General features: G+C 40.4%; 1 protein-coding gene across 4 annotated transcripts in view; it reads left to right on the top strand.

Moving 5' to 3' along the window:
- Positions 1-7,819, top strand: part of Chrm3 (cholinergic receptor muscarinic 3) — a 486,665-nt gene that overhangs the window by 223,672 nt on the left and 255,174 nt on the right. The window lies entirely within an intron of this gene.

The following is a 7,819-nucleotide window of genomic DNA, read 5'->3' as shown; positions in this document are numbered from 1 at the left end:
TATATATATATATATATATTCTTGAGTAGCTTCTGAAGAGGTGGCCTGCTGCTTCAGCAAATCTTTTAAGCTTAAGAACTTTCCTTTGACTTATATTATCTTGGCCCAACTGGTCCAAAGAGATTGTGAGCATAAAGAGAAAAGAAGATTAAAAAACACACAATTTTCTTTGCATGTTACTGCTAATTTTTTTTTCCATCCAGCAAATACTGTTACTATCCTACCCCAGGTCCACTCTTCCTTCCTGGCACAATCCTGATGCTGTGAGGACAGCATAGCACTTCTACTAAAAGTTCAAATCATAATGAACATAGCAACTCAGATCTACAGTTCCAACAGTCAGGAAACTGACTGAGGCAGAAAGATTGCCAGGAACTTAAAGCCAGTCTGGGCTACATAATGAGTTTCAAGTCAGTCAGGCTGTCACATGTAATCTTGTCTTGGAAGGGGAAAAAAAAAACCAGCATCCCATCCCATCTTCCTAGTCCTCTTTACTTTAGCTGTATGACCCAGTTCGAGCCCATGGACTCTGCATAACAGCCATAAAGAACGTTTCCTTAGGAAGACTTGGTTTTGAAATGTTTCCTTTGTTTCTGTCATGAGGTCCTAATAGAGATGCATAGCCTTGGATATCAATCTCCATGCAGCACACTCATAGGCATCAAGAGCATAAAGAAAATATAACATAGACCCTGAAGAGACTGTGGACACACACACACAAACGCACACACATACTTACAAGTACACACGCACTCACAAGCACAGACTTATACACACACACATGCACAGTTATGCATTGACTTGGCCCAGCTTTTGCTGGGTCATCTGACACTCAGATCTAAGGCGGGACCAAGCCTATATTCAGCCTTCACACTGGGCCTTTATGCTCAACATCTGTCTACACTTGACTCAATGTCCAGAGCACTATGATAGGGCACGTACTTCCGTTTTCTGTGTTTTGTAAAAGATGGAACAGGTCTGAGATCCTAACGACTGTGTCCTATTAGTGGTGTTTGTGGGGTTTGCATTATAACTTCTGGTTATCTTTCTCCATGTTACACCTGTCCAGTCCTTATCTTGGCAGTGTGGTGCCAGGAGCCTGGGTTGTTGCTGGTTACATTTTTACAGCTATCAAGTGGGCCTGCTCAGTGCAGAAATGCTTTGTGGACTCAGGTTTCCCTTAGCATATTTCACTCATCAGATTAGTTAAACCAAATAAGTCTATTCCTTTCTGGGAAAAAGTAAAAGATATGTAAAGGAAAACATTGGATCTGGGAGCACAGAGATGCATTGGGGTCACCTATGAATGCTGGGGAATACAATAGCATCTCTATTGTATTTTGTCCTTTTGAAATAAATGTTTAGAAGACACGGTCTGCCTGAGGTCACCAAAATTTGTATTTTACCCTGTATTATCTCAGTCTCAAATACTCTTCTTCATGCAGCCATTATTTTCAATCATGTTTATTTGCCTCCAGAAAAGAAATAATGCAGATAAAAGCTAAGATATGTAATGAAATATCTTTCCAAGAAAAACATCATACCAGGAACTGAGAGGAGGGGGTCTGTGCTGTGTCTGGGGAGGAGGGGCTGAATAATGAGGGAGAGACCTATGCTGGAAACAAAGAGGACAGACTGGCGGGTGATGCTCAGCTTGTTCAAATGATATTTTTTAAAAGTCACTTCACCTTTCCGGACCTTTGCTTTTTGTTGGTAAGTGAGGAAGTGTGCTTATAGGCTCATCACACAAATTTGTCCTTCATCTCCTTGACAGTGTCGCTTCCCAATCAAGGATCCTTGAGTTATCAGCTGCTCTCTCTTTCCTTCATTTTCCCCCAAATGCATTCTGGGTCTCTGGTGCCTTTTGCCATAGTCCTCCTACTCTGAGGCATTCTACTACCTCTTAGACTAGAGCATTAGCTTAGACTTCCACTCTGGCAAAACTCTGAGACACTTAGCAAGACCTGCTTGAACCCCTTGTTCTTCCCCATACATTTACAATGAACCCTGACGCATTGCTATGACTTAGAGCATCTGCTAGGATCTGGCTCCCATGTGCCCCTGTTCCCTTTGCTTCCTAATCTCTGGCCTCACTCTTTCTGATATTTTTCTTGAATGTATCTCATTGTTTTCTCCCCTTGGGATCCTGACACTGCCCTTGGTACTTGACACCATTTGGCAATTTCATTCATTCATTTTTCTCCTAGACTGTCTCTTCTCTTCTCTTCTCTTCTCTTCTCTTCTCTTCTCTTCTCTTCTCTTCTCTTCTCTTCTCTTCTCTTCTCTTCTCTTCTCTTCTCCTCTCCTCTCCTCTCTTCTCCTCTCCTCTCCTCTCCTCTCCTCTTCTCTCCTCTCCTCTCCCCTCTTTTCTCCCTTCCCCTCCCCTTCTCTTCCCTTTTCTTCCCTTCTCTTCCCTTCCCTCCCCTCCCTCCCCTTCCATCCCCTCTTCCCTCCCCTCCTCTCTCTCTCTTTCTCTCTCTCTCTCTCTCTCTCTCTCTCTCTCTCTCTCTCTCTCTCTCTCTCTCTCTCTCTGTTCTATTCCCTTTCAAATGGAAATGGTTTAATTTTAAACATCATGCTAAAATGTTCTCTTGTTAGCAAATATTACTGATGAAGCCTAAGAGCAAGATAGATGTAATTGGATCGTACTTATTATACTTGGCTGTCTTTCTTTCATCATAATGCAGTATAACCTCCGAGAGTACAGAGTCTCATCTGTTCTGCTCCTTCCCTAAAGCACACCTTTCCTTTCAGGAGACTTAAAAACATTTATTAAAAGCGTGGCTGTAGAATCAGAAAAATCTTGTAGGCTTAGTAGCCCTCAAAGAAATGAAACAATATTTATAGAGTGCTCCAATATGTCTGCTGCTTCAGTGGGCAAGAAGGGGAAAAAATAGGGAGGGGACAATAAGGAAAGGGACAGAGAGTGGTACAAACAGAAAATAATATAAGTTTAGAAAGACCACTTGAGAAATCTCAATTCAGTGTGCTCTTTGATCTATAAAAGTAGCAGGTTAGTTCTGTGCATCCTACCAGAGATTATTGGTTAAACCTAGCATATTCATAGCCATATGGTTAGTTGAGTGAATACTCTAAAGGACAAACCTTGATTTCTCAAACTGCTGATGACAGATTCTTACCTTCTTATGGACATAGTAATAGTCCACTGATGCTGGTATTTAGTCTATGTCAGGAGCAGATACCATAGATATCATGAGTTGAAGTATTATACTGAATAGCAGATAGCTGCCCTATGCTGAGTGTCTCCCCAAGAGCAGAGCAAAGTCATATCATCTTCATGGTGATTGTCACAGCAACTGTGTATAATGGCACACCGTGTTAATGCACTAGAGATGTTGACAGGAGCATGGAAACCAGAAGAATGTTTTATCTGTCAATTAAGTGATGTAGTCTTCTGTTTAGATGATAGTAATTCAGGGGCCTTCTGTTTGCTGCCAATTGAGATTTGACAGCTGTTGATAAAATATTTACATTCTGATTTCAGTCACATTGACAGTACTTTTGGGTCTCTGGAAGATGATAATTATATGTTAGGAAAACATTTGAAATTTGAGAATGATCCTATTGAACAGAACAATCTGCTTTTAAAATTGAACAAAAATGGCTATCCATCTTCTAAAATACATACCTAAAATAAAAGTCAGATATGGGAAGCTTGGGGGTGGCTCAGTTGGTAAAGTATTTGGCATCTACGCACCACTGTAAAAGGCCATGCAGAGTGGCACATGCCTTTTTATTTTAATTCTGTTTGAGAAATATGGAGAGGAGACGTTGAATGATCAGTGAGCTCCAAGCTAGTGAATGGCTCTGTCTCAGTTAACAAGGGAGAGAGTGATTGAGGAAAATACCCAAGATCAACCTCTGGCCTTCACACACATGTGCTCATGAACATGTCAGAAGGAGATGTTTGCAATGTGGAAATATACTTCATGTTACAGGCAAGTATTTCATGTTACAGCATGTATATTTCATGTTACACACATGTAACAAAAGGTAATGCCATTTTCAACTCAGCTGCCCTGTGGACCTAGGCATTCTTAATCATTCTTAATCATGCCTGTTTCTCTTCCTTTCTCGCAGTCCTATGTACAGAAAACACTACTTGCAATTTTTTGCAGAGAATCTGGGTTCAGTTTCTAGCACCCACATGGTGGCTCACAACCTTCTACAATTCCAGTTATAGGGGAACCAATGCCACCTTCTGTCCTCTACAGGAAAAACACTCATAAACATAAATAAAACAAATAGTTTAAAAATTAATAAATAAAATAAATCTTTAAGAAAAATAATATAGCCACACACCCATAGCAATCAGGAGATAATGTCTGTCATTTGGAGGTGTTGGGTTTTTACTCAAAGAGAGGTTTTGAACAGTTTCAGAACATGGAAAAATACAGATACAGTCTAAGAGAAGCAAGAGGCTTCTTATGCTCATGATGAAAACATTCGGAAATGGGCTTAAAATTAAAGGCATGACCTTTGTTGCAAGCTGCATTCGTGCAAGGCCAGAGGAAACCACCGCACAGCACATAGAAGAAACTCTTAGAGGACGTTTGTTATGTGGTAAAACAGAATGTGTGTGTGTGCGTGTGTGTGTGTGTGTGTGTGTGTATGATTGTATGTGTGAGCACATGCTATATTGACATTCCAATGTATTATAGAGTAAAAAAGGAAATTCTATTTACACAATTTCTCATCATTCTGAGGGTACAAACCCTATCCAACTTCAACGTGTTCTTTTAGCAAGATGATTATTCAATTCTTGCTGCATGTTCCTCTGACAGGGGTGCTAGGTAACCTGCAGTGATGCTTTATTAACAGCTTTCTTTTATGAGCTGCAAATCCAGTATCAATGATAAACTGTGTGTGTGTTTTTTAATGTTCTGAGTTATTCACTATGAGGCCAGATGCAAGCAATGTGATCAAGCTGCCATGGTCTCTATATTTGGTCTGTTTCTAGTTAAAGGCACAAAGATGCTTTAGAGGAACTGTTCAGTAAACAGAGGTAGTAATTAGTGCACAAGTTAGAATAAAAGGTAGGTAGTGTATTTGTATGGCTTTGGGAGCATAGGACTACAAGTTTATAAGAAAAGCATAATATGAAATGAGACTCAACTAGATTGATTGGTTGATGGTTGATTGATTGATTGATGAAAGCACAATATGAAATGAGACTCAACTAAATTGATTGGTAATTGATTTGTTGATTGATTAATTGATTGGCTGATTGATGAATTGAGTGGCTGATTTTAAGGCTAAACATATTTTATTTAAGATGAAACTATAACATGGGTGTAAGTCTTTACCTTTTGGCAAATAGAAACATTACTGTGTATGTAAATTCAATTTGATATATTTCCACTTTTCTTGCCTTTTAAATGAATGTTCAGTCTGCATACAAGTCTGCATTGTGTGTATACATTGAGCCCCTTCATACTGAATCCTCTCTTTTCTCACACCTCAGATTGGTCACCTTTGTTTCCCAAGGGAATTCTACTCCTACTTTTGTGTCATATGTGATGATTTTATGTGTCTATATAAAATCAAATGCCAACTGAGAAAAAAAACTTACAGTAGGTGTCTTCCTTAGAGGGCAGAGTTTAAGTAGAGAGAAAATAAGAAGTCATGCAAGGGGTCATAGATATGAACGTAATGCAAGTGACTACACCTGAACATTGATATTCACTACTGGGATGTGGGATAGCAGGATGGAGAAAAATGAGAAGCACTTTCTGTGCTAAAGGAGCTTTGTATTTCATCCTGAATGTAAGAGAAAAGCACTGAAAAACCTTGACTTTGATGAGGGGTGGGGGCTAACACTGAAAGACAACCACACAGGTCTTTTAAAGTATGTGGAACACTGCACTTTGCTATATGAACACGTTTATGTGTTTTGATTACAGGGGCAGTGGCTTCTTGTATAAATGTTAGTAGTCATAGGTGTTATGGTTTGATTGGTTTCATCCCTCAAAACCGATATGTTATAATCCTGACTTCCAAAGTGGTGATGTTTGAAAGCAGGATGTTTGGAGGTGCTTGGGGATAAGAACAGAGCAATCATGAATGGAGTCAGAGACCTAGCAGAACAAACTGAAGGGATCTCATTAACTCCTTCTACTATAGTACTATGTAAAGGCCTAATGGAAAGACATTATATATGAGCCAAAAAGACTCAGTCTTGGACTCCTATCTCTCCAACATTCTAAAAAGAATAGATTATGTCTCATAATTTATTTGAGACAAAGTTAGACACTAAGCTTCCTGACACAAGCTAGTCATCTGGGCCATGGGAATCTCACCTATGAAAAATACTCCCATTGGATTGGCATGTAGGCACATCCATTTTCTTTTGTTTTTTCCTGTAAATTTTGTTTCCATTGTTATTTTATTTTTTTAACTTATTTCTTCATGCCTCCTCCTGGTCCCCACCTCACAGAGGCCCTCTCCCCATCCCCTTCTCCTCTGAGAGAATGCACCCTCCCTTTGGGTATCCCCCTGCCCCTGGCTTATCAAGTCTCTGCCAGTATGGGCACATCCTCTTGCTCTGAGGCCAGACAAGGCATTCCTGTGGGGACTGTCTCCCACAGTCAGGCTACAGCTTTAGGGACAGCCTCCACTCCAGCTGTTGGTAGAACAACATGGAAACTGGGCTGCACATTGGCTACAAATGTGTTTGGAACCTCATTTAAGCCAGTGTATGTTTTCTGGTGGTGGCTCAGTCTCTAAGAGCTCTCCATTTTCTTAATTATTGATGTGGGAGGACTCAGTCAACTGAGAGTGGTACCACCTCTGGCCAGGTGATCCTCAGTTCTATAAGAAAGCAGGCTGAGCAAACCACATAGAACAAGCCAGTAACCAGTGATCCTCACCTGAGTTTTTTTATCCTAGCCAATCTGACTGGTGTGAGGTGGAACCTCAGCGTTGTTTTGATTTGCATTTCCCTGATGACTAAGGATGTTGAACATTTCTTTAGGTGCTTCACAACCATTTGGTATTCAGTTGAGAATTCTTTGGTTAGCTCTGTACCCCATTTTTTAATAGGGTTATTTGGTTCTCTGGAGTCTAATTTCTTGAGTTATTTGTATACCTTGGATATTAGCCCTCTATCAGATATAGGATTGGTAAAGATCTTTTCCCAATTTGTTGGCTGCTGTGTTGTCCTATTGACAGTGTCTTTTGCCTTACAGAAGCTTTGCAACTTTATGAGGTCCCATTTGTCAATTCTTGATCTTAGAGCAGAAGCTATTGGCGTCCTCTTCAGGAAATTTTCCCCTGTGCCTATTTGCTCAAGGTTCTTCCCCACTTTCTTTTCTATTAGTTTCAATATATCTAGTTTGATGTGGAGGTCCCTGGTCCACTTGGACTTGAGCTTTGTACAAGGAAAAAGGAATGGATCGATTTGCATTTTTCTACATGTTAACCGCCAGTTGAGCCAGCACCATCTGTTGAAAATGCTGTCTTTTTTCCACTGGGTGGTTTTAGCTCCTTTGTCAAAGATCAAGTGACCATAGGTGCTTGGGTTCATTTCTGGGTATTCAGTTCTGTTCCATTGATCTGCCTGCCTGTCACTGTACCAATACCATGCAATTTTTATCACAATTGTTCTGTAGTGCAGCTTAAGGTCCAGAAAAGAGGAACACTACTTCATTGCTGGTGGGATTGCAAGCTGGTACAACCACTCTGGAAATCAGTTTGGCAGTTCCTCCAGAAATTGGACATAGTTCTACAACAAGACCCAGCTATACCACTCCTGGGCATATACCCAGAAGATGCTCCAACATGTAATAAGGACACATGC

Source organism: Mastomys coucha, unplaced genomic scaffold (assembly GCF_008632895.1).
Source record: "Mastomys coucha isolate ucsf_1 unplaced genomic scaffold, UCSF_Mcou_1 pScaffold7, whole genome shotgun sequence".
NCBI classification, from domain to species: Eukaryota; Metazoa; Chordata; class Mammalia; order Rodentia; family Muridae; genus Mastomys; species Mastomys coucha.
Note: the sequence above shows the minus strand (reverse complement) of the source record. Positions and strands in the feature narration are given on the sequence as shown.